This window comes from Pseudophryne corroboree, chromosome 1 (assembly GCF_028390025.1).
Source record: "Pseudophryne corroboree isolate aPseCor3 chromosome 1, aPseCor3.hap2, whole genome shotgun sequence".
Classification (NCBI taxonomy): Eukaryota; Metazoa; Chordata; class Amphibia; order Anura; family Myobatrachidae; genus Pseudophryne; species Pseudophryne corroboree.
The window spans coordinates 711674207-711700691 of NC_086444.1; the positions used below are offsets into that span (position 1 = coordinate 711674207).

The 26485-nt window shown below is 47.1% G+C and overlaps 1 protein-coding gene across 7 annotated transcripts in view; it reads left to right on the top strand.

Moving 5' to 3' along the window:
* Positions 1 to 541: 541 nt before the first annotated feature.
* Positions 542 to 26485, top strand: part of KDM4B (lysine demethylase 4B) — a 381078-nt gene continuing 355134 nt past the window's right edge. For 4 of the 7 annotated variants that reach the window (XM_063915057.1, XM_063915032.1, XM_063915048.1 and 1 more), the window contains exon 1: positions 542 to 1105. The gene's annotated coding sequence lies outside the window, so the exon portion shown is untranslated. Of the gene's footprint in view, positions 1120 to 2546; positions 2692 to 26485 lie in introns of all 7 variants that reach the window. The other 3 variants (XM_063915015.1, XM_063915040.1, XM_063915024.1) reach the window with 2 other exon arrangements.

The window sequence follows — 26485 nt, forward strand, 5'->3', positions numbered from 1 at the left end:
GCTAGACCCTGTGTAAACTACATAGTTCGTTGTAATAAAATGTTGCGCGTGCGCATTGCGCCACATACGGATAAGTGCCGTTTTTTTGCCTCATCGCTGCACAGCGAACGAATGCAGCTAGCGACCAACTCAGAATGACCCCCTCAGTCCGATGTTGGAACGAATGGCCTGACGCTCCAGTATGTACTCAGCTCAAGTGTAGGGGAAAATAAACAACACCCCTGAATGCATGTAAACATATGAGCGTTTTCAGAACAATGTACTCCAATATCAGATACGTTTAAATGGGCTGCACTAATGTAATCTATACACTAATTATTGTACGATCTTTTGTCGTGCTCAACCTTATCACCCACATTTTTACTGAAAGAAACCATGACGAGACATGTGACGTGCCTCGGTATATTGTTTTAAAATGCTATAAAAACATGAGGGAACCGATTCTATAGTACTGAAAATAAAAAAAATGGCCGCTGTCTAATGAAAATAAAAGGGGGCGTGCTTATAGCAGAGCATAAATATTGTGCCGAACAGCTGCACAGACACTAAAGCCGCTTTCTGATTTAGAACAACCCAATTGTCTCTACGCTTCCCTTCTCCTAGAGTATTTACTGCTCGTAACACCCTAGTGTGGGCGTGTGAGCCCCATCGCCCCCAGTCACGTATGCATCTGTCCTTCAGATATACAGGGCAGGCACAGGGCATGCATGCACTGCAGAAGTGCGATCCCCGGGAATGAGCAGCATCACATTGGAGGGTGAATCGTCCGTACGTGCGGGATGCGGCTGACGGGACAGCGCCGGTACTGACCCTGGGTTATCTCGAGAGTGACTCTCGGAATCTCGGATCGATCCCGTTCTCTTCTGCGGGGATTACGGACAAGAGGGGCGGGAGCGGGTCGGTGACATTCCGCACTGCAGCCAATAGGATAGCAGCGTTTAGAAGCCATCGATTGTAGCCCAACCAATCCGCACATCCGAAGGGCTGAGCTGGGGACACAGCTGAGGCCTAAACTGGGCTCCGAGGCGGACCGGGCGGCGGAAGTAGACCCGGATTTTAGTCGGCAAGCAGCATCCTCGGGAGGAAAGCAAAAATAAAGCATCAGGTGTGTGGTGTGATGTACGTTACAGCTCTCGTCCTAAATGGAGCCTACCTCCCTGTTAAGTGCTGTATGGCAGACGGTGTGGCCCTTTCCTGAGGCCCCTGTGCGGGTCTGCTCCTGGGTACTATTGCCCAGGGAGAGCAGGGGGCCTTCCTTTTATCTCCATTGTAACGTTGTTTCTATTACATTTCTATAACATTGTCTAGGCCAGAGCAGAACTCACTGCCTAGCTCCCACAGCTGACTGTTAAAGGGCCATTGAACATACAGTACAATGCATTTGGTATCGAAAAGATATTCATTCAGAAATGCATATGTAAAATATCCCATGCAATGGCCAAATCCAATATATTGGTCATTAAATGTATAGTATATATGCATGGTATTGCTATCTAAAGCCCTTTGCAGATATAAACAGCATTACTGCAGTGTCCCTAAAGCTGATTGCCTGCTTGTGTTATATTATTCAGTGTTAGTGCATGTGGTTTAAGGAATGAATACAAGTAAATATGGGTTAAAAAAAACAACCTATAACTCTGTATCAGTGCTTATAACCACAAGTGCCAATGTTTATGGGAATTAAAATAAATGTTACATTCTCATACCTGTTTTCTAATGTAGGTAAGCTTACTTTTATGTTAGGATTTGCAGTGTATCATATTCTTTACTGAGATTTTATTTAATAATCTTCTCATTCCCCTAGCCAGTTACATGGGTGTGTTACATTATTTTCCTAGGGGCTCTTCCTGTGAAATAATTGTTAATTCTTGTGTTACAGCACTGTTCAATTTCTGCCTAGTGCTGCTACCTGCTGTTGATAATATGCATTTGTACTTTATCACTGTTGGTCTGAGTAGTTATACTGTAGAATTTTAGCATTGCTGGTGACTGGGACACATTTTGCATTTCAAGGTTTATAAATGACATCTCTCTCATTTGTCCCTCACTGTCTTACTTTATGTACTGTATTTGGGCTGACTTTCTGCTAAGATATGAATGTTGAAAAACAAGGCATATTGCACGGTGTTGTAAATTGTTAGGCATATTCACTTTGACCAGGCCACTACTGTACAGTACTGATTGCTGCACTATTGCTCAGATCACTATGGCCAGTCCATCATACTGTAGATCTCTATTTAAGTATGCCAGTGGGGGCAATAACAAGGTATTCCACATGACATCTATATGTTGTATTGAGCAGAGTCTAAGTTTTATAGTGACCTCTCTGTTGCATTTCACCTGTCAAATAGGTGACATGAACGTTGTAAAACCAGTAGTTTCTAGTCGGTCTTTGTTGTACATAGTACTGTGCAGTTGTCCATGGTTATATGGATATGTCTAGATGGATGTATCAAAAATGCCTCAATACATGTCCAGAGGTATGGCAGAATAAATATTGGGTCTGAAATCTCATAGTTCCTTCGATTTTGTGTTTTTGTTTTTAGACTGCCATTCTAGTGAATAGTGGGAAATGTACAGTAAGGAGTGTATCTGAATCCATATGCTCTGAATAGAAAAGTCCATTTGTAGAATGAAAGCCCAACTTGCATCACAGTTGTGAAAATCAGTATTTTATTCTTCACTGCCAAGGTAAACAAAACACATATTACAGTTCTACTATTTCTCATTATTTTTCATTTTTTGGAATTGCAACGTGTGAATATAGTAAAGCTAGGAATAGGTGTGTCCTCACTGTTGCTGAAGTCGCACCAAATAGCCTCTCTTGGCGCATCAGGTCCCAAGTAACTCAGCCGCGCTGGTTGTCTTTCTTGCTCAAAATTTGCGTCTTATTCACATAACTAAAACAACTGGGAGCAACAAAACTACAGATGGGTCCTCCGTTATCTTGGCTGACTGAGGCGTTAGTCGCGATCAGGCATACGCAGCGTGCCTGGGCGCAAGGAGGCGTGCCTAGTCGAAGGGAGGCAATTAGAGCGTTTGGCATTACCTTTGAGTGTAATACCTAAGATCATCCACCAGATGTGGCTTTTTAAAATCACCAGTGCGCATGCGTGTGGTCTCCATTAAAATATAATACTGAACTACAGCGTAAGAACTATTTCTCTGACGTCCTAAGTGGATGCTGGGGACTCCGTCAGGACCATGGGGAACAGCGGCTCCGCAGGAGACAGGGCACAAAAGTAAAAGCTTTAGGATCAGGTGGTGTGCACTGGCTCCTCCCCCCATGACCCTCCTCCAAGCCTCAGTTAGGTTTTTGTGCCCGGCCGAGAAGGGTGCAATCTAGGTGGCTCTCCTAAAGAGCTGCTTAGAGTAAAAGTTTTGTTAGGTTTTTTATTTTCAGTGAGTCCTGCTGGCAACAGGCTCACTGCAACGAGGGACTTAGGGGAGAAGAAGTGAACTCACCTGCATGCAGGATGGATTGGCTTCTTAGGCTACTGGACACTAGCTCCAGAGGGACGATCACAGGCCCAGCCATGGATGGGTCCCGGAGCCGCGCCGCCGGCCCCCTTACAGAGCCAGAAGAGTGAAGAGGTCCGGAAAATCGGCGGCAGAAGACGTCCTGTCTTCAATAAGGTAGCGCACAGCACCGCAGCTGTGCGCCATTGCTCTCTGCACACTTCACACTCCGGTCACTGAGGGTGCAGGGCGCTGGGGGGGGCGCCCTGGGACGCAATGAAAATACCTTAAATGGCTAAAAATACATCACATATAGCTCCTGGGCTATATGGATGTATTTAACCCCTGCCAGTTTTCCACAAAAAAGCGGGAGAAAGGCCGCCGAGAAGGGGGCGGAGCCTATCTCCTCAGCACACAAGCGACATTTTTTCCTCACAGCTCCGTTGGAGGAAGGCTCCCTGACTCTCCCCTGCAGTCACAGGTACAGCCTGGATGGGTCACCGGAGCCGCGCCGCCGACCCCCTTGCAGATGCTGAAGAGAGAAGAGGTCCAGAAATCGGCGGCTGAAGACTTCCCAGTCTTCTTAAGGTAGCGCGCAGCACGGCAGCTGTGCGCCATTGCTCTCAGCACACTTCACACCAACGGTCACTGAGGGTGCAGGGCGCTGGGGGGGGGGCGCCCTGGGCAGCAATGAAAGTACCTATGCTGGCTAAAAATACATCACATATAGCCTCTGGGGCTATATGGATGTATTTAACCCCTGCCAGGTTGTCAGAAAAACGGGAGAAGAAGCCCGCCGAAAAGGGGGCGGGGCCTATTCTCCTCAGCACACAGCGCCATTTTCCTACACAGCTCCGCTGCTAGGAAGGCTCCCAGGCTCTCCCCTGCACTGCACTACAGAAACAGGGTTAAAACAGAGAGGGGGGGGGCACTTATTTGGCGATATTATTATATATTAAGATGCTATAAGGGAAAACACTTATATAAGGTTGTCCCTGTATAATTATAGCGTTTTGGTGTGTGCTGGCAAACTCTCCCTCTGTCTCCCCAAAGGGCTAGTGGGGTCCGGTCCTCTATCAGAGCATTCCCTGTGTGTCGGTACGTGTGTGTCGACATGTATGAGGACGATGTTGGTGAGGAGGCGGAGCAATTGCCTGTAATGGTGATGTCACTCTCTAGGGAGTCGACACCGGAATGGATGGCTTATTTAGGGAATTACGTGATAATGTCAACACGCTGCAAGGTCGGTTGACGACATGAGACGGCCGGCAAACCAATTAGTACCTGTCCAGGCGTCTCAAACACCGTCAGGGGCTTTAAAACGCCCATTTACCTCAGTCGGTCGACACAGACACGGACACTGACTCCAGTGTCGACGGTGAAGAAACAAACGTATTTTCTCTAACGTCCTAAGTGGATGCTGGGGACTCCGTAAGGACCATGGGGAATAGCGGCTCCGCAGGAGACTGGGCACATCTAAAGAAAGCTTTAGGACTATCTGGTGTGCACTGGCTCCTTCCCCTATGACCCTCCTCCAAGCCTCAGTTAGATCTCTGTGCCCGAACGAGAAGGGTGCACACTAGGGGCTCTCCTGAGCTTCTTAGTGAAAGTTTTAGTTTAGGTTTTTTATTTTCAGTGAGACCTGCTGGCAACAGGCTCACTGCATCGAGGGACTAAGGGGAGAAGAAGCGAACTCACCTGCGTGCAGAGTGGATTGGGCTTCTTAGGCTACTGGACATTAGCTCCAGAGGGACGATCACAGGCCCAGCCATGGATGGGTCCCAGAGCCGCGCCGCCGGCCCCCTTACAGAGCCAGAAGACAGAAGAGGTCCGGAAAATCGGCGGCAGAAGACATCCTGTCTTCACCAAGGTAGCGCACAGCACTGCAGCTGTGCGCCATTGCTCCTCAGCACACTTCACACTTCGGTCACTGAGGGTGCAGGGCGCTAGGGGGGGGCGCCCTGAGCAGCAATAAAAACACCTTGGCTGGCGAAAATACATCACATATAGCCCCCAGGGCTATATGGATGAATTTTAACCCCTGCCAGAATCCATAAAAAAGCAGGCGAAAAGTCAGCGAAAAAGGGGCGGAGCCTATCTCCTCAGCACACTGGCGCCATTTTCCCTCACAGCTCAGTTGGAGGGAAGCTCCCCTGGCTCTCCCCTGCAGTCACTACACTACAGAAAGGGTTAAAAAAGAGAGGGGGGCACTAATTAGGCGCAGTATTAACAATACAGCAGCTATAAGAAGAAAAACACTTATATAAGGTTATCCCTGTATATATATATATAGCGTTTTGGTGTGTGCTGGCAAACTCTCCCTCTGTCTCCCCAAAGGGCTAGTGGGGTCCTGTCCTCTATCAGAGCATTCCCTGTGTGTGTGCTGTATGTCGGTACGTTTGTGTCGACATGTATGAGGAGAAAAATGATGTGGAGACGGAGCAGATTGCCTGTAATAGTGATGTCACCCCCTAGGGGGTCGACACCTGAGTGGATGAACTGTTGGAAGGAATTACGTGACAGTGTCAGCTCTGTATAAAAGACAGTGGTTGACATGAGACAGCCGGCTACTCAGCTTGTGCCTGTCCAGACGTCTCATAGGCCGTCAGGGGCTCTAAAGCGCCCGTTACCTCAGATGGCAGATATAGACGCCGACACGGATACTGACTCCAGTGTCGACGGTGAAGAGACAAATGTGACTTCCAGTAGGGCCACACGTTACATGATTGAGGCAATGAAAAATGTTTTACACATTTCTGATAATACGAGTACCACCAAAAAGGGGTATTATGTTCGGTGAGGAAAAACTACCTGTAGTTTTCCTGAATCTGAGAAATTAAATGAGGTGTGTGATGATGCGTGGTTTTCCCCCGATAACAACTGATAATTTCTAAAATGTTATTGGCATTATATCCTTTCCCGCCAGAGGTTAGGGTGCGTTGGGAAACACCCCCTAGTGTGGATAAAGCGCTCACACGCTTGTAAGGGCTCTACCCTCTCCTGAGATGGCCGCCCTTAAGGATCCTGCTGATAGAAAGCAGGAGGGTATCCTAAAATGTATTTACACACATACTGGTGTTATACTGCGACCAGCAATCGCCTCAGCCTGGATGTGCAGTGCTGGGTTGGCGTGGTCGGATTCCCTGACTGAAAATATTGATACCCTAGATAGGGACAGTATATTTTTGCCTATAGAGCATTTAAAAGATGCATTTCTATATATGCGTGATGCACAGAGGAATATTTGCCGACTGGCATCAAGTCTAAGTGCGTTGTCCATTTCTACCAGTAGAGGGTTATGGACACGTCAGTGGTCAGGTGATGCGTATTCCAAACAGCATTTGGAAGTATTGCCTTAATAAGGGGAGGAGTTATTTGGGGTCGGTCTTTCAGACCTGGTGGCCACGGCAACAGCTGGGAAATCCACGTTTGTACCCCAGGTCGCCTCTCAACATGAGAAGACGCCGTATTATCAGGCGCAGTCTTTTCGTGGACAAGCGGGCAAAATGTTCCTCATTTCTGCCCCGTGACAGAGGGAGAGGAAAAAGGCTGCAGAAATCGTCCAGTTCCCAGGAACAGAAACCCTCTCCCGCCTCTGCCAAGCCCTCAGTATGACGCTGGGGCTTTACAAGCAGAATCAGGCACGGTGGGGGGCCCGTCTCAATGAATTTCAGCGCGCAGTGGGCTCACTCGCAAGTAGACCCCTGGATCCTTCAGGTGATATCTCAGGGGTACAAATTAGAATTCGAGACGTCTCCCCCTCGCCGTTTTCCTAAAGTCGGCTTTACCGATGTCTCCTTCTGACAGGGAGACAGTTTTGGAAGCCATTCACAAGCTGTATTCCCAGCAGGTGATAATCAAGGTACCCCTCCTGCAACAGGGAACGGGGTATTATTCCACACTGTTGTGGTACCGAAGCCGGACGGCTCGGTGAGACCGATTCAAAATCTAAAATCTTTGAACACTTACATACAGAGGTTCAAATTCAAGATTGAGTCACTCAGAGCAGTGATTGCGAACCTGGAAGAAGGGGGACTACATGATGTCTCGGGACATCAAGGATGCTTACCTTCATGTCAAAATTTACCCTTCTCACCAAGGGTACCTCAGGTTTATGGTACAGAACTGTCACTATCAGTTCAGACGCTGCCGTATGGATGGTCCACGGCACCCCGGGTCTTTACCAAGGTAATGGCCGAAATGATGATATTCCTTCGAAGGAAGGGAATTTTAGTTATCCCTTACTTGGACGATTCCCTGATAAGGGTAAGATCCAGGGAACAGTTGGAGGTCGGTGTAGCACTATCTCAGGTAGTGTTGCGGCAGCACGATTGGATTCTCAATATTCCAAAATCGCAGCTGGTTCCGACGACTTGTCTTCGGTTCCTAGGGATGATCCTGGACACAGTCCAGAAAAAGGTGTTTCTCCCGGAGGGGAAAGACAGGGAGTTATCCGAGCTAGTCAGGAACCTCCTAAAACCGAGCCAAGTCTCAGTGCATCAATGCACAAGGGTTCTGGGTAAAATGGTGGCTTCCTACGAAGCAATCCCATTCGTCAGATTCCACTCAAGAAATTTCCAGTGGGACCTGCTGGACAAATGGTCCGGGTCGCATCTTCAGATGCATCAGCGGATAACCCTGTCACCAAGGACAAGGGTGTCCCTCCTGTGGTGGTTGCAGAGTGCTCATCTTCTAGAGGGCCGCAGATTCGGCATTCAGGACTGGGTCCTGGTGACCACGGATGCCAGCCTGCGAGGCTGGGGAGCAGTCACACAGGGAAGGAATATCCAGGGCTTACGGTCAAGCCTGGAGACATCACTTCACATAAATATCCTGAAGCTAAGGGCCATTTACAATGCTCTAAGCTTAGCAAGACCTCTGCTTCAAGGTCAGCCGGTGTTGATCCAGTCGGACAACATCACGGCAGTCACCCACGTAAACAGACAGGGTGGCACAAGAAGCAGGAGGGCAATGGCAGAAGCTGCAAGGATTCTTCGCTGGGCGGAAAATCATGTGATAGCACTGTCAGCAGTATTCATTCCGGGAGTGGACAACTGGGAAGCAGACTTCCTCAGCACGACCTCCACCCGGGAGAGTGGGGACTTCACCCAGAAGTCTTCCACATGATTATAAACCGTTGGGAAAAACTCGACCGGTATTGCGCCAGGTCAAGGGACCCTCAGGCAATAGCTGTAGACGCTCTGGTAACACCGTGGGTGTACCAGTCAGTGTATGTGTTCCCTCCTCTGCCTCTCATACCCAAGGTACTGAGATTGATAAGATGGAGAGGAGTAAGCACTATATTCGTGGCTCCGGATTGGCCAATAAGGACTTGGTAACCGGAACTTCAAGAGATGCTCACGGAGGATCCGTGGCCTCTACCTCTAAGAAGGGACCTGCTCCAACAAGGACCCTGTCTGTTCCAAGACTTACCGCGGCTGCGTTTGACGGCATGGCGGTTGAACGCCGGATCCTGAAGGAAAAAAGGCATTCCGGATGAAGTCATCCCTATCCTGATCAAAGCCAGGAAGGATGTAACCGCAAAACATTATCACCGCATTTGGCGAAAATATGTTGCGTGGTGCGAGGCCAGTAAGGCCCGACGGAGGAAATTCAACTGGGTCGATTCCTACATTTCCTGCAAACAGGAGTGTCTATGGGCCTGAAATTGGGGTCCATTAAGGTTCAAATTTCGGCCCTGTCAATTTTCTTCCAAAAAGAACTAGCTTCAGTCCCTGAAGTTCAGACGTTTGTAAAAGGGGTACTGCATATACAGCCTCCTTTTGTGCCTCCAGTGGCACTTTGGGATCTCAATGTAGTTTTGGGTTCCAAAAGTCACATTGGTTTGAACCACTTAAATCTGTGGAGTTAAAATATCTCACATGGAAAGTGGTCATGCTGTTGGCCCTGGCCTGGGCCAGGCGCGTGTCAGAATTGGCGGCTTTATCCTGTAAAAGCCCTTATCTGATTTTCCATTCGGACAGGGCGGAATTGAGGACTCGTCCTCAGTTTCTCCCTAAGGTGGTTTCAGCGTTTCACCTGAACCAACCTATTGTGGTCCCTGCGGCTACTAGGGACTTGGAGGACTCCAAGTTGCTAGACGTTGTCAGGGCCCTGAAAATATATGTTTCCAGGACGGCTGGAGTCAGAAAATCTGACTCGCTGTTTATCCTGTATGCACCCAACAAGCTGGGTGCTCCTACTTCTAAGCAGACTATTGCTCGTTGGATTTGTAGTAGTACAATTCAGCTTGCACATTCTGTGGCAGGCCTGCCACAGCCAAAAATCTGTAAATGCCCACTCCACAAGGAAGGTGGGCTCATCTTGGGCGGCTGCCCGAGGGGTCTCTGCTTTACAACTTTGCCGAGCAGCTACTTGGTCAGGAGCAAATACGTTTGTAAAATTCTACAAAATTGATACCCTGGCTGAGGATTACCTGGAGTTCTCTCAATTGGTGCTGCAGAGTCATCCGCACTCTCCCGCCCGTTTGGGAGCTTTGGTATAATCCCCATGGTCCTTACGGAGTCCCCAGCATCCACTTAGGACGTTAGAGAAAATAAGAATTTACTTACCGATAATTCTATTTCTCGTAGTCCGTAGTGGATGCTGGGCGCCCATCCCAAGTGCGGATTGTCTGCAATACTGGTACATAGTTATTGTTACCAAAAAATCGGGTTATTGCTGTAGTGAGCCATCTTTTCTAGAGGCTCCTCTGTTATCATGCTGTTAACTGGGTTCAGATCACAAGTTGTACAGTGTGATTGGTGTGGCTGGTATGAGTCTTACCCGGGATTCAAAATCCTTCCTTATTGTGTACGCTCGTCCGGGCACAGTATCCTAACTGAGGCTTGGAGGAGGGTCATAGGGGGAGGAGCCAGTGCACACCAGATAGTCCTAAAGCTTTCTTTAGATGTGCCCAGTCTCCTGCGGAGCCGCTATTCCCCATGGTCCTTACGGAGTCCCCAGCATCCACTACGGACTACGAGAAATAGAATTATCGGTAAGTAAATTCTTATTTTCCATTAGGGCCACACGTTACATGTTAAGGGCAATGAAGGAGGTGTTACATATTTCTGATACTACAAGTACCACAAAAAAGGGTATTATGTGGGGTGTGAAAAAACTACCTGTAGTTTTTCCTGAATCAGATAAATTAAATGAAGTGTGTGATGATGCGTGAGTTTCCCCCGATAGAAAATTATTGGCGTTATACACTTTCCCGCCAGAAGTTAGGGCGCGTTGGGAAACACCCCTTAGGGTGGATAAGGCGCTCACACGCTTATCAAAACAAGTGGCGTTACCGTCTCCAGATACGGCCGCCCTCAAGGAGCCAGCTGATAGGAGGCTGGAAAATATCCTAAAAAGTATATACACACATACTGGTGTTATACTGCGACCAGCGATCGCCTCAGCCTGGATGTGCAGCGCTGGGGTGGCTTGGTCGGATTCCCTGACTGAAAATATTGAATAGAGCATTTAAAGGATGCATTTCTATATATGCGAGATGCACAGAGGGATATTTGCACTCTGGCATCAAGAGTAAGTGCGATGTCCATATCTGCCAGAAGATGTTTATGGACACGACAGTGGTCAGGTGATGCAGATTCCAAACGGCACATGGAAGTATTGCCGTATAAAGGGGAGGAGTTATTTGGGGTCGGTCCATCGGACCTGGTGGCCACGGCAACAGCTGGAAAATCCACCTTTTTTACCCCAAGTCACATCTCAGCAGAAAAAGACACCGTCTTTTCAGCCTCAGTCCTTTCGTCCCCATAAGGGCAAGCGGGCAAAAGGCCAGTCATATCTGCCCAGGGGTAGAGGAAAGGGAAGAAGACTGCAGCAGGCAGCCCCTTCCCAGGAACAGAAGCCCTCCACCGCTTCTGCCAAGTCCTCAGCATGACGCTGGGGCCGTACAAGCGGACTCAGGTGCGGTGGGGGGTCGTCAAGAGTTTCAGCGCGCAGTGGGCTCACTCGCAAGTGGACCCCTGGATCCTACAAGTAGTATCCCAGGGGTACAGATTGGAAATTCGAGACGTCTCCCCCTCGCAGGTTCCCGAAGTCTGCTTTACCAACGTCTCCCTCCGACAGGGAGGCAGTATTGGAAACAATTCACAAGCTGTATTCCCAGCAGGTGATAATCAAAGTACCCCTCCTACAACAAGGAAAGGGGTATTATTCCACACTATATTGTGGTACTGAAGCCAGACGGCTCGGTGAGACCTATTCTAAATCTGAAATCTTTGAACACTTACATACAAAGGTTCAAATCAAGATGGAGTCACTCAGAGCAGTGATAGCGAACCAGGAAGAAGGGGACTATATGGTGTCCCTGGACATCAAGGATGCTTACCTCCATGTCCCAATTTGCCCTTCTCACCAAGGGTACCTCAGGTTCGTGGTACAGAACTGTCACTATCCGTTTCAGACGCTGCCGTTTGGATTGTCCACGGCACCCCGGGTCTTTACCAAGGTAATGGCCGAAATGATGATTCTTCTTCAAAGAAAAGGCGTCTTAATTATCCCTTACTTGGACGATCTCCTGATAAGGGCAAGGTCCAGAGAACAGTTGGAGGTCGGAGTAGCACTATCTCAAGTAGTTCTACGACAGCACGGGTGGATTCTAAATATTCCAAAATCGCAGCTGTTTCCGACGACACGTCTGCTGTTCCTAGGGATGATTCTGGACACAGTCCAGAAAAAGGTGTTTCTCCCGGAGGAGAAAGCCAGGGAGTTATCCGAGCTAGTCAGAAACCTCCTAAAACCAGGCCAAGTGTCAGTGCATCAATGCACAAGAGTCCTGGGAAAAATGGTGGCTTCTTACGAAGCGATTCCATTCGGCAGATTTCACGCAAGAATTTTTCAGTGGGATCTGCTGGACGAATGGTCCGGATCGCATCTTCAGATGCATCAGCGGATAATCCTGTCTCCAAGGACAAGGGTGTCTCTTCTGTGGTGGCTGCAGAGTGCTCATCTACTAGAGGGCAGCACATTCGGCATTCAGGACTGGGTTCTGGTGACCACGGATGCCAGCCTGAGAGGCTGGGGAGCAGTCTCACACAGGGAAGAAATTTCCAAGGAGTGTGGTCAAGTCTGGAGATTTCTCTCCACATAAATATACTGGAGCTAAGGGCAATTTACAATGCTCTGAGCCTAGGAAGACCTCTGCTTCAAAGTCAACCGGTGCTGATCCAGTCGGACAACATCACGGCAGTCGCCCACGTAAACAGACAGGGCGGCACAAGAAGCAGGAGGGCAATGGCAGCAAGGATTCTTCGCTGGGCGAAAAATCATGTGATAACACTGTCAGCGGTGTTCATTCCGGGAGTGGACAACTGGGAAGCAGACTTCCTCCGCAGGAACGACCTCCACCCGGGAGAGTGGGGACTTCATCTGGAAGTCTTCCACATGATTGTGAACCGTTGGGAAAGACCAAAGGTGGACATGATGGCGTCCCGTCTGAACAAAAAACTGGACAGGTATTGCGCCAGGTCAAGAGACCCTCAGGCAATAGCTGGGACGCTCTGGTAACACCGTGGGCGTACCAGTCGGTGTATGTGTTCCCTCCTCTGCCTCTCATACCCAAGGTACTGAGAATTATAAGACGGAGAGGAGTAAGAACTATACTCGTGGCTCCGGATTGGCCAAGAAGGACTTGGTACCCGGAACTTCAAGAGATACTAAGAAGGGACTTGCTTCAGCAAGGATCATGTCTGTTCCAAGACTTACCGCGGCTGCGTTTGACGGCATGGCGGTTGAACGCCGGATCCTAAGGGAAAAAGGCATTCCGGAAGAGGTCATCCCTACCCTGGTCAGAGCCAGGAAGGAGGTGACCGCACAACATTATCACCGCATTTGGCGAAAATATGTTGCATGGTGTGAGGCCAGGAAGGCCCCCACGGAGGAATTTCAACTCTGTCGATTCCTGCATTTCCTACAAACAGGAGTGTCTATGGGCCTCAAATTGGGGTCCATTAAGGTTCAAATTTCGGCCCTGTCGATTTTCTTCCAGAAAGAATTGGCTTCAGTTCCTGAAGTCCAGAAGTTTGTCAAGGGAGTACTGCATATACAACCCCCTTTTGTGCCTCCAGTGGCACTGTGGGATCTCAACGTAGTTCTGGGATTCCTCAAATCACATTGGTTTAAACCGCTCAAATCTGTGGATTTGAAATATCTCACATGGAAAGTGACCATGCTGTTGGCCCTGGCCTCGGCCAGGCGAGTGTCAGAATTGGCGGCTTAGTCTCACAAAAGCCCATATCTGATTGTCCATTTGGACAGGGCAGAGCTGCGGACTCGTCCCCAGTTTCTCCCTAAGGTGGTGTCAGCGTTTCACCTGAACCAGCTTATTGTGGTACCTGCGGCTACTAGGGACTTGGAGGACTCCAAGTTGCTAGATGTTGTCAGGGCCCTGAAAATATAGGTTTCCAGGACGGCTGGAGTCAGGAAAACTGACTTGCTGTTATCCTGTATGCACCCAACAAACTGGGTGCTCTTGCTTCTAAGCAGACGATTGCTAGTTGGATGTGTAGTACAATTCAGCTTGCACATTCTGTGGCAGGCCTGCCACAGCCAAAATATGTAAATGCCCATTCCACAAGGAAGGTGGGCTCATCTTGGGCGGCTGCCCGAGGGGTCTCGGCTTTACAACTTTGCCGAGCTGCTACTTGGTCAGGGGCAAACACGTTTGAAAAATTCTACAAATTTGATACCCTGGCTGAGGAGGACCTGGAGTTCTCTCATTCGGTGCTGCAGAGTCATCCGCACTCTCCCGCCGGTTTGGGAGCTTTGGTATAATCCCCATGGTCCTGACGGAGTCCCCAGCATCCACTTAGGACGTCAGAGAAAATAAGAATTTACTTACCGATAATTCTATTTCTCGTAGTCCGTAGTGGATGCTGGGCGCCCATCCCAAGTGCGGATTGTCTGCAATACTTGTACATAGTTATTGTTACAAAAATCGGGTTATTATTGTTGTGAGCCATCTTTTCAGAGGCTCCGCTGTTATCATGCTGTTAACTGGGTTCAGATCACAGGTTGTACAGTGTGATTGGTGTGGCTGGTATGAGTCTTACCCGGGATTCAAAATCCTTCCTTATTGTGTACGCTCGTCCGGGCACGGTGTCCTAACTGAGGCTTGGAGGAGGGTCATGGGGGGAGGAGCCAGTGCACACCACCTGATCCTAAAGCTTTTACTTTTGTGCCCTGTCATCTGCGGAGCCGCTGTTCCCCATGGTCCTGACGGAGTCCCCAGCATCCACTACGGACTACGAGAAATAGAATTATCGGTAAGTAAATTCTTATTTTTACTGGTGCGTCTCATTACGCTACATTATGCTACAGTATGTCATACAGTCCATAAGAGTATATACTGTACAGATGCAAATAGTACAGCATATACAGATCAAATGAACAAGTTACAGATACAGTATGGTCTATTGATGTTAGGGATATGTGAGCGTCCAAATCCCATAGTATTAAGTATAATGGGGTGAGATAAAAGCTCCTCCCTAAGTTCCTGGATGACAAATCACTGTGTGTGTATAGTTTATACAGATGCAAATGATCCATGCAGTGTTGTGGGCTAGCGATGAAGGCTCCTGTCTGCCACTCTGAGAGTCCCGGGTTTGATTCCCAAAGTGCTAATCCTTCTTTTTTATTTTTTTGTGTTCCCGTGACATTCACTTTATTATTTTTTTTCTGTGTAAAAACGGTGATTTGACATCCAGGAACTTAGGGAGGAGCTTTTATCTCTCTACGTTATACATGGAAAGATTATTCTTGCCGCTGTATGTTACAAGCTGTTCGTGCTAATTAGTACACTAATAGAACATACTGTACAGAGATACTAAGGATGGTGATTTGGCATCCAGGAACTTAGGGGGAGCTTTTAGCTCTTTCTGCTATACTTAGAAAGATTACAATGGAGAGAGATAAAAGCTCCTCCCTAAGTTCCTGGATGTCAAATCACCGTCCTTAGTATCTCTGTACAGTATGTTCTATTAGTGTACTAATTAGCACGAACAGCTTATAAAGTACAACACAGATTCTCTAACGCCGACGATCTACAGTACTGGGTTGCTCGAACAGATAGTTGCGTCATAATACACTAAATTTACTGGTATGTCTATAGGTGCTCATTACTGCTGTGTATTTTAGATAACGAATGAGTCGCTCCTGCAGATTTACCCCGATTTGTGTGAAACCTGTGTGCACCCTTCCTTTGAATGTTTTACAATGGATTACACAGAAAAAAGTAAATAATAATAAAGTGAATGTCACGGGAACACACACACACACACACACACACACACACACACACACACACACACACACACACAGATTAGGACTTTGGGAATCGATCCCGGGACTCTCAGAGTGGCAGACGGGAGCCTTCATTGCTAGCCCACAGCACTGCATGGAAGATTCTCAAGTTCATGTGTAAAAGTACTGCAAAGAGCGATTCCTTCCCATTGGTGTTAGTTTATGCCGTTAGAGGACTTGGACGCTCATTTCGTGCACTGTACATACTGTAAAGTCAATGAGCTACATTTATTCCTTTCACACATTAGTTGCGTCTGCATACACAAGTGTTTTAACATGTTCGTTTGCGTCTGAATAAATATTCTTTTTTACTCTGTCCGTCTGACCATTGGTCACCATCTGTGTGTACACTATGCAGTACAAGACTGGATATTAACATTACAGTCGTCACTGACCATTTGACAGAGCTTGTACTGTAGATCAATCCGCCGCTATTCAAACTAAAGTACTGGATTAGTGAAGCATTAGCCACCCAGTGGTGGAGATGTGTATTGCATGCTGAGTATCTAGTTGCGCCTCAACGCGCCCGTGATTAAACTCAGCAACCTAAGCTATCGCCTAGGCGTGACTAAACCTCCGTCTAGGCGCAGAAACAGTCAAGATAACGGAGGACCCATGTGTACATTGCTAGCTAGCATTAAATTGATTTGATGTGCGACATTTGTATATCTGCATGCGACTGACTCTGGATCTGTGTTTGAACTTTCGCGATGCAGCGCTTGCAGCTTTTTCTCACTCAAAGTTCTGTTGTGCTTCATTTGTGACTGTCTAGTGTGCATGCTAAAAATGAATTCCTGTGTGGTTTAAGTTGTAACTGAACATCTATAGTATGCTATGGGTTTTGCTATATCTGAGATGTAAGATGCAAACTTTAAAGAAAAATCTGTTCCGCTACTCCTCTCAGAGCATCTCAGTCATGTTGGGCATCTTGCGCTGTATGGCGTATAGACACTTTGGGGTCAATTCAATTCACTGACAGTTGAATAGCGCCAGGAGTTTGCTCCCGCCGCTAATCAATACAGCGACAAGTGACCCTCAATTGTCGGGAATTCTTCTCTCAACCCCGGGGGACGAGAGAAGAAACCCGACAAAAGTGCGGTCGGCGCGAGGCTGATTATGTCGGGAATCGGCATCACGCCGGGGAGTTAAGTCGGAGAATGCCCGTTCTCCCGACAATTCAACCTAAGTCGACGAGAACGGGCCTTCGCCGACTTAACTGGGGCTGAATTGAATAGCGCTGAGAGCAAACTCCCGGCGCTATTCAACTGTCAGTGAATTGAATTGACCCCTTTGTCTATGAGGACGCATCTGTACACTCTAGAAAAAGCTTACTAACTATCCATGATTTTCTGAGGTTTGCAATCTTGATAACATCCTTTTTCTAGTGTGCACACTGTTGAATTTTGGAACAATTTATATCTTTCGTAAACCATTTATATCTTTCGTAAAAATTTTTTAATCATAATTTATATATAAAGATCATCAAAGGCGACGTTTTAAAATGAACTGTGTTGGAAAGATCATGTAACACTATGACGTGCCCAATAAATATTTATTGGGACTGACCAATGTTGTGCAGCAGGACAGGTCAGATCCCACAGGTTTTTAAGCAATAATTAGCCCTGGGTTCTGTGTACACACTGCAGTAATCAGGGCTTTAAATCTCCTGCAAATTTGTCTTGAAAGTTGTCTGTCACACACTTGTATTTTGAGGTACTATGAGGCATATTCAATTGGCTGCAAGGTTTTCCACATAAAAAAAAAAAAAAAAATTATGCTGACCTCACAACCTATTTTGGATCACCACGATATTGTTTGCGTGGTGCAGGGTAGCGGCAGTAATGTAGTATAGTGTGTGCGGTGAGGGGGTGCATGGCTAGTATGTACCTATTCCCGTCCCTGGAAGCTGACTTTCTACGCTGAAAGCTGGAGAACTGAACTGAAGGAGAAGGCAGTGCTGCGGAAGCTGGGTAATTAAGGACTACTTAGTAACATAGTAACATAGTTAATGAGGTTGAAAAGAGGCAAAAAGCCCATTGGGTTCAACCTGTATTCTGTATTAAGCAGTGCACATTATAATGCACCAGCCGAAATAATGGTTTCGTACCTATTGATAACTATATTTCGTATCACACCCATAAACTTAATGTCAATATGTTAAATGCTATAGCCTTGATAGTTTTCTCGGCTAGAAAACTGTCCAGTCCGTTTTTAAATGCATTTACGCAGTCCTCAATTATCTTCTACGGCAGGGAGTTCCAAATCCTTATTGCCCTTACTGTGAAGAACCCCTTCCTACGATTTGTACAGAATTTTCTCTCCTCCAGCCTCAGCGAGTGCCCACATGTCCTATACAGAGTTCTATTAATAAACAAATCCCCTGCTAACTCTTTGTATTGACTTTTTACATATTTGAAGATATTAATAATGGTGGTCATTTCGAGTTGTTCGCTCGCAAGCTGCTTTTAGCAGCTTTGCACACGCTAAGCCGCCGCCTACTGGTAGTGAATCTTAGCAAGATAAGTAGATTTGCGAACGAAAGATTAGCAGATTTGCGAATAGACCGTTCTTAGCAGTTTCTGAGTAGCTCGAGACTTACTCTGCCACTGCGATCCGTTCAGTCAGTTTCTTTCCTGGTTTGACGTCACAAATACACCCAGCGTTCGCCCAGACACTCCCCCGTTTCTTCAGACACTCCCGCGTTTTTCCCAGAAACGGTAGTGTTTTTTCACACACTCCCATAAAACGGCCAGTTTCCGCCCAGAAACACCCACTTCCTGTCAATCACATTACGATCACCAGAACGAAGAAAAAACCTTGTAATGCCGTGAGTAAAATACCTAAGTGCATAGCAAATTTACTTGGCGCAGTCGCACTACGGACATTGCGCATGCGCATTAGCGACTAATCGCTCCGTTGCGAAAAAAAAATAACGAGCGATCAACTCGGAATGACCACCAATGTCTCCTCTTAGTCTCCTTTTCAAGGGAATGCATATTTAACAGAGTAAGCCTTTCTTCATATTCCAGTGTCTCTAACCCTTTTATCAGCTAGTAGCCCGCCTTTGAACTCTTTCGAGTTCCCCGATATCATTTTTTTTTTTAAATATGTTGCCCAAAATTGAACACAATATTCCAGGTGCAGACATTCCAATGATTTGTACAGTGGCAAGAATACATCCTCGTCCCTTGTATCAGTACCCCGTTTTATGCATGCGAGCACTTTACTTGCCTTCTTTGCTGCATTTTGACATTGTTGACTGTTATTAAGACTATTATCTATGAGCACCCCCAAATCTTTTTCCACTACTGCTACCCCTATATTTTCTCCATTAAGTGTGTGGGATGCAAGTTTGTTTTTAATCCCAAAGTGCATAACTTTGCATTTTTCAATACTGAACCTCATTCCCCATTTAGACGCCCAGGTTTCAAGTTTAAGTAAGTCATTCTGTGGAGACTCCACATCGCTTTCTGAATTAATTACCCTACACAGTTTGGTATCATCTGCAAAGATTGACACTGTGCTTCCCAGACCTATTCCTAGATCATTAATAAATATATTGAACAGTAGCGGGCCAAGTACGGACCCTTGTGGTATTCCGCTGACTATTTGTGCCCAGCTTTAGAACGTCCCTTTGACCACTAGTCGTTGTACCCTGTTATCCAACCAATTACCTATCCATGTACAAATGGTATATCCTATGCCAAGTTCCCTTAATTTGATGATCAGTCTCCTGTGAGGCACTGTATCGAAGGCTTTTGCAAAATCTAAATACACAACATCCACTGCTTTGCCTTGGTCGAGATTATCGCTCACTTCCTCGTAGAAGCTAATTAAGTTAGTTTGACATGATCTGTCCCTTACAAACCCGTGCTAACTCTTGCTAATAATCTTATTAACCTGCAGATAATCCTCTATGCTATCCCTCAAAATTCCTTCCAATATTTTACCCACTATAGAAGTTATACTAACTGGTCTGTAGTTCCCAGGTTGATTTTTAGATCCCTTTTTAAATAAGGGCACTACTTCCGCTATACGCTAATCCCTCGGTACCATACCTGATCTAAGTGAACTATAGAAAATCAAGTATAAGGGTTTTGCTAGCTTTGCCCTAAGTCCATAATAACCCTCGGGTGAAAACCATCTGGGCACGGTGATTTATTAATCTTTATGTTGCTTAGCCTCTCCAGGACTACTTCCTCACTTAAACAAGCATCTAGCCAAGAGTCATTATCTTCACTGTCGTTATGCACTACTTTCATCTTCTGATCCTCCCTGGTGAATATTGAAGAAAAAACTTGTTCAGTATATCCGCTTTTATTTTGTCATCGTTTATCAAGGCTCCCATTTCATCTTTTAATGGGCCTACGTTTTCTGTTAACCTTTTTTACTGTTTATGTACTTGTAAAAACTTTTTAGGGTTGGCTTTACTCTCTATAGCGATTTGCTTTTCATTTACAATTTTAGCTGCTCTTATTACCTTTTTGCACCTTTTTATTGCATTCCTTGTAATACTGAAATGCCTCCTCCCCTCCAACTGATTTAAATGCTTTGAAAGCACGCCTCTTATTAGCCATTTCCTTTTTGACCTCCTTATTAAGCCACATTGGTTTGTGTTTAGTACTCCTGCGTTTATTGCCCATGGGAATGAATTTGTGAATATTGCTAACCATTTTAAAGCATCCCACATTTCCGAAGTGTCCTTAGAGCTGAAACACACGAGCCGGCTTTTACCGGCAGGGAAAAAGGCGGAAGGCTTTTTCCCGTGCTGGTATTGTAGTTAACAGTGTGAAGGGTAGGTGCCTCTCACACTGCACGGCCCCAGCCCGGCTGCTGTGTTGCAGCCGGAAAAATCCACTGGAAGGTCCGGCGGCTGGGCCGGGGCCGTACCGTCTTTGAAGGCAGTGGACCGTGTGTGTGAAGGGGGGCTTTCACACACAACGTTTTTTTTTTCAAGCCGTGTCTAATGCTGCACATGCGCACAGCTTCACACACGGCCGTTGTGTGTGAAAGACTTTGCCGGTTTCTCCCGGATGGCAAAATGGCAGACAAAGTTTGTCCGGCTTTTTGCCATCCGGGAGAAACCGGCACGTGTGTTACAGCCCTTACCCTGAAACAAAACTTCCCAGTCCATGTCGTTTAGTGCCTGTCTCAGCATATTGAAGTTAGCTCTTCTAAAGTTAAATGTTTTAATTGTTCCCTTATAGCTATGTTTCTTGAAACTGATGTCGAATGTGATCATATAGTGGTAACTGTTTCCCAAGGTCTCCCCAACTGTAATGTCCAATATAATGTTGTTATTATTATTATTATTATTATTATTATTAGTAGTAATAACTAGGTCCAGGATATTACCTCTGGTTAGGTCCTCGACTAATTGAGACAAGTACTGATCCTTTAATGTGTTTAGAAACCTGCTGCTCCTAGCTTTTACACACAAATCATTATTCCAATTTACATCGGGATAATTGAAATCCCCTATCACTAGGATGTCCCCCATTCCCGCAGCTTTTTCAGTTTGCTGTAAGAGATGTTCCTCGTCATGTATGCTAATATCCGGTTGTTTATAGCATGTGCCAATTACCAGTTTTTTTACTTCAATGCCCCCACTTGTGATTACAACCCATAGCGATTCCACGTTATCTCCCGCCCCCTCGTAAAAACCATCCCATTATGTTTGGTTTTAGGGATGGTTTTGCATAGAGACATACCCCTCCTCCCCTTTTGGTAGCCCTATCCCTCCTGAAAAGTGAATATCCCTCCAAATTTGTAACCCAGTCGTGGGAGCTTAATTAATCATTGGGGGAAGGGGGAGGAGGCTTGGGTGTTGCCAGTCCATTTTCTTTGTAATAATATGTATTTTAGGAAAGTTGGTTGTGCTCTGGGGCTGCAGAAAATAAAATCTCACGGCGCTCAATTATTAAAAACCTTGCACTCCATTCAATAGCATCAGTCTTGCATCTGCGGTAAAAACCCATTTGACAAACATTTCCTGATTTCAAGAAAATGCCTGCTTGTAACCTGTATCCTCAAAACACTATTTCGTTCTTTAGCTGTCTTACAGTTGAACCCAGCATCTCCAAATTAAAGTCCCTGTGCAGACTGGTCCATAGTGAGTGATCAGTGGGAATTTGCCAGTCAAAGTAGTGTGACCATACATACCCAAAAACAAGTGGTTTCAGGTGCTGGTGATTGGAGCCTGGGGAGAACTGTCACTGTTGGAGTCTGTGGTGGCAGCTAGTTACCTGCCCACAAAACAGTGGCAGAAATAAATAACAGATGTTTACTGATAGTGAGAGGGAATCCCTAGACCCTAGTAGTGCTGAAGTAAGCTCATTAAAGTTAATTCAGTTTAGATATATTCTTATGTATGACAAGCCTGTGATCGCCTCGCGGAGTTAGGTTATCCGATCTCGAAAAGGAAAATGTTTTTTTCGTTAATCCAGGACTTTTTGGGCACCCGTTGGAGCAATTCAGTTGTTGCTCTGATTGGGAGCCCATTACTTCTGACATGCCCCAAAAGCATTGGGATTAGCAGTGCAAAGCATATTTCAGCTTTCTATCTCTGGAGGAGGCAAGCTGAAATGTTTCCCAGGTGAATTTGAAATGTCAAACAGGCAGCGCTGACTAAATAAACCAGATGGATTGACAAGAAAAATATTAATAGATTTCATACATAGATGAGGTATAAAAACAATATACAATTTTAAAAGGAGTGTAAAACCATGAAAGAGCTCCTAGTCACCATGAAATATCAATCATATAAAACCATGCCTGTTCCTATTGAATGGACACCGGACTTATGGCAAATGAAAGCAGACAATTATTACTTCTTAAGACTGACAGCACAGTGCCAGGAAAGGTTAATACCACACGTTCACCGTTGGAGTAAAAAGTCCCATATGAGCAGAAGTTAAGAATAAAGGAGACGTCCTACATTGAGGACCCTAGTCAACTCCAAACCCACTGGATGGACTTCACCCATGCCTGAAACATCACTGGACCATCATATCGGCAATGAGGGTCAGGTTACTACTGCGCATGCATATGCACCGCAATGCGCAGGCGCGCCATGCGGCTACAGAGCCGATTGTTGCTGGGCGATGGATTTAACGAGGAATCCATTTGCACAGCCGATCGCAAGGAGATTGACAGGAAGAAGGTGTTTGTGGGTGGCAACTGACAGTGTTCAGGGAGTGTTTGGAAAAACGCAGGTGTGTCCAAGCGTTTGCAGGGCGGGTGTCTGACGTCAATTCCGGGACCAAAAAGACTGAAGTGATCACAGCGGCTGAGTAAGTCCACTGCAAAAAAACTTTTTGTCCCGCTCAGCTGCACACGATTTTGCACACTTGCAAAGCGAAAATACACTTCCCCAAGGGTGGTGACTATGCGGTTGCATGGCTGCTAGCTAGCGAGCGATCAACTCGGAATGTCACTGACCTGGGTTGGGAGTGTTGAGAACTCGGGGGTTCTTCCGATGATCGGGAAGAGGAACCACAGGTGGGCCGGAGTAGAGATGGCCGGATATAGGTTTTCCTCATGCAGAACTTAGCAGCCACCAAAGTTCGTGGTTGATGCTAGAGATTCTCAGGATGACCGGAACTTGAGAGCGGTGCTGAGGAACACTGACCGCTGGGAGCACACGGAATGGTGTGAGGCTTGAGAGCGATGCAGAAGCACACTGACCGCTGGGAGCACACGGAATGGTGTGAGGCTTGAGAGCGATGCAGAAGCACACTGACCGCTGGGAGCACACGGAATGGTGTGAGACTTGAGAGCGATGCTGAAGCACACTGACCGCTGGGAGCACACGGAATGGTGTGAAGGGAGGTTTGCTGGAAACACTGGAGATTTGTACAATAGAAAAGCACACTGGACGCTGGAAGCACACAGAATGGTGTGCAGGGAGGTATGCTGGATGCTGGAAACACTTGGAGATTTGTACAGCAGCAACAGGAGCACTGGAGATCACCTCCAAAGTAGAGACGATACTCGGGCGCCGGGGCTCTGCCCGGCGTCTGGTTTTGAAATCCCTGCCCTATCTGGATTGGCGGCATGGACCGATGACGTCACCCGCTCCCCGCCCACGTGACGCCGGATGCAATGGCGGCGCCCACACTCCGGGGAACCGCCGGGAGCAGCGCCAGCCAGACGCCGGGACCCGACGACCACCGGAGGCGAAGACCGCCAGGAGGACCAGCGGGCACGCAGGTGTAAGCGTGGCGGCCGCTGCCCCTGGCGTGTGACAGTACCCCCTCCTCCAGGAGTGGCCCCCGGACACTTCCCGGGCTTCGTTGGATGTTTGGAATGGAAGATCGAACTAGTCGAGGAGCAGTGACTTCGGAAGCTTTTACCCAACTTCTTTCCTCAGGACCATAGCCTTTCCACTCCACTAGGTATTGAAGACTCTTGTGGTAGTAGCGCGAGTCGAGATTCATTTCGATCTCAAATTCTGTCCAACTTCGGTCTCCACCGAAACTGGACTGGGGGACTCTGACTGGAAACGATTTAAAATGAGAGGCCGAAGGAGAGAAACATGGAAAGAATTTGGGACACGAAAGTGAGAGGGCAAACCCAATTTGCAGACTACAGGGTTCAGGACTTGCAAAACTGGGTAAGGGCCGATGAACCTTGGAGCAAATTTCATAGCGGGCACTCTTAGACGGAGGTTGCGGGTGGAGAGCCATACCCTGTTGCCAACCTTGTATTGAGGAGCTGCTCGTTGTCTTTTGTCTGCAAAGAACTTGTATCGAATGGAGATTTTCCTGAGATTAGCATGAACCTTACTCCAGATTTGACTGAAGTGCCGAAGAGTGGAAGTAACAGCAGGGATATCCTCTGAAGGAAGGAGTGGTAACTCTGGAATTCGTGGATGGAATCCATAATTGATGAAGAATGGAGACTCACCAGTGGAAGAGTGATACAGATAGTTATGGGCAAACTCAGCCCAGGGTATCAGCTCCACCCAGTCGTCCTGTGAAGGGGAGAGATAAATGCGGAGAAATGTCTCTAAATCCTGGTTGACTCGTTCAGTTTGACAATTGGTTTGTGGATGATAAGCAGATGAGAACTTGAGTTTTATTTGTAAGGCCGAGCAGAGAGCCCTCCAGAACCTTGCAGTGAACTGTACCCCTCGATCAGAGACTACTTCCTGAGGTAACCCGTGCAAGCGAAAGTGTTCTCGGATAAACGGTAGAGCCAACTTGGGAGCCGTTGGTAGACCAATCAACGGAACAAAGTGGCCATTTTTGAAAAGCGCTCCATAATCACCCAGATGGTATTGCAACCCTTGGAGAGGGGTAACTCTGTAATGAAGTCCATAGAAATATGGGTCCAAGGTTTCCTAGGAATGGACAGTGGACGAAGCAGACCAGCAGGAGGCAAACGAGGAGTTTTGTGCTGGGCACACTGAGGACAAGAGTTGACATAATCTTGTATATCCCTCCTCATGGTGTTCCACCAATATGATCTTCGTAGAAATTCGAACATTTTCTGGGCTCCCGGGTGACCGGAAAACTTAGATATATGGGCCCACTGCAGTATCTTTGGTCAAAATTCAACTGGTACTGACAATCTCCCAGGAGGAGGACCTAGAGAAGTAGGAGCTGCGGAAATGGAAACTGGGCTGAGAATTAAAATCTTCTCAAGGGAATTCTCTTCATCCGAGGCCGTTAGGGAACGGGACAGAGCGTCAGCTTTGGCATTGAGAGTCCCAGCCCGGTACTTAATAATAAACGAGAACCGAGTGAAGAAGAGCCCCCATCTAGCTTGATGGGGGTTCAGGCATTTGGCAGTTTTGATATACAACAAGTTCTTGTGGTCGGTGTAAATAGTAATTAGATGTTTAGCACCTTCCAATAAATATCTCCATTCTTCTAAGGCAGATTTTATTGCCAAAAGTTCCTGATCTCCAATAGTGTAGTTCCGTTCAGCAGAGGAGAACTTCCGAGAATGGAAACCACATGGATGCAACTTCCCATCAGAAGAGTACTGTGAAAGAACGGCTCCGATGCCGACTGAGGAGGCATCGACTTCCAAGAAGAATGGTTCTGTAAAATTTGGCTGACATAAAAGCTGATTTCAACCGGGCAAACGCTACTATGGCTTCGGAAGACCACAGACTTGGATCGGACCCCTTTTTTTGTCAATGCAGTAATGGGTGCAACAATGGTGGAGAATCCCTTAATGAATTTTCTGTAGTAAAATGGGCTTGAGTTTTTCCGGATCCATGCGAAGCTCCGTACCTGAGATGACATAACCGAGAAACGGAATTGAAGGGACCTCAAAGGTACATTTGGAAATTTTGCCGTAGAGACGATTCCTTCGTAGACGGAAAAGTACCTCTTTGACCTGTACTCTGTGCTCCGCAAGATTCTTGGAAAATATCAGAATGTCATCCAAATACACCACTTGTTAGGCGCCGGGGTCCGCTCGTCGGTGCGGCCCGGCGCCTAGCAACCAGGGACGCCGTACGCAGACAGCCGCCGGCTCCCTGGCAACGCTGGACGCCGGGCGCACTGAGCCGCACGGACCCTAGCAACGGGGACGCCACTGACTGACCGCGTTCCCCGTTGCTGGGTCCAGGGTTTAATGAACCTACACCTGTTTCCTGGCCGTGCAGCAAGGCAGCTGCACGGCATGTAGGTAATTAGCCCTGTCAGCACCCGATTGGAGGACTCCTGTTCATATGCACTCTCAGGGCTTC